The sequence below is a fragment of the Palaemon carinicauda genome, chromosome 13, assembly GCF_036898095.1.
Source record: "Palaemon carinicauda isolate YSFRI2023 chromosome 13, ASM3689809v2, whole genome shotgun sequence".
In the NCBI taxonomy this organism is placed as follows: Eukaryota; Metazoa; Arthropoda; class Malacostraca; order Decapoda; family Palaemonidae; genus Palaemon; species Palaemon carinicauda.
The window spans coordinates 126,589,860-126,590,678 of NC_090737.1; positions in this window are offsets into that span (position 1 = coordinate 126,589,860).

An 819-nucleotide genomic window follows, 5' to 3' on the forward strand; every position below is an offset into this window, starting at 1 on the left:
TGAAAAGGTTTTGTTTGTTAATCACAATCAAAATGGCAATTGTTTTATCATAATGAAAATTGTTTTTTCCCCAGAGAGAGAGGAGAGAGAGAGAGAGAGAGAGAGAGAGAGAGAGAGAGAGAGAGAGAGAGAGCAATCGTCTAATATGTTTGGGATAATGCAAGGTTTTCTTTCTTAATCATATCATAATCATAATAAAAATTGTTTTTCCAGAGAGAGAGAGAGAGAGAGAGAGAGGAGAGAGAGAGAGAGAGAGAGAGAGAGAGAGAGAGATCAGTTGTCTAATATGCTCGTGAAAATGAAAATGTTTTGTTTGTTAATCATAATCAAAATGGCAATTGTTTTATCATAATGAAAATTGTTTAATTATAATGGTAATTGTTTTTTTCCATTATGAAAATTGTTTATCATTATGATGTCAACAACAGCGGAATGCTAATAGAGGCTGTGATGTTGAGTGGAATATATGGAAAAATTATATGAAGATCAAGTACATGCGTACATACATACATACATACATACATACATGCATATGGACCCTTGTATAGGACCCTTTCTGAGTGGGGATACCTTAACTGGTGAAAGGGTTTGTGTATCACCATGATCAGCAAAGCTGTGCTAGTCAGGGCCCATCATACTAGGTTGATTTGCTGTGAGCGATCAGACAAAAATCTCCCACAATCAACAATCCTTACTGGCGAGCATGGTGATGAAACTGGCCAAATCCCAGACATAGATAAAGACATATCTAAGGCATTTGTCCTGCAGAGGGTGAGAAACGGCTGCATTTGTTGTATACAGGAAGAAACATCCAACTTT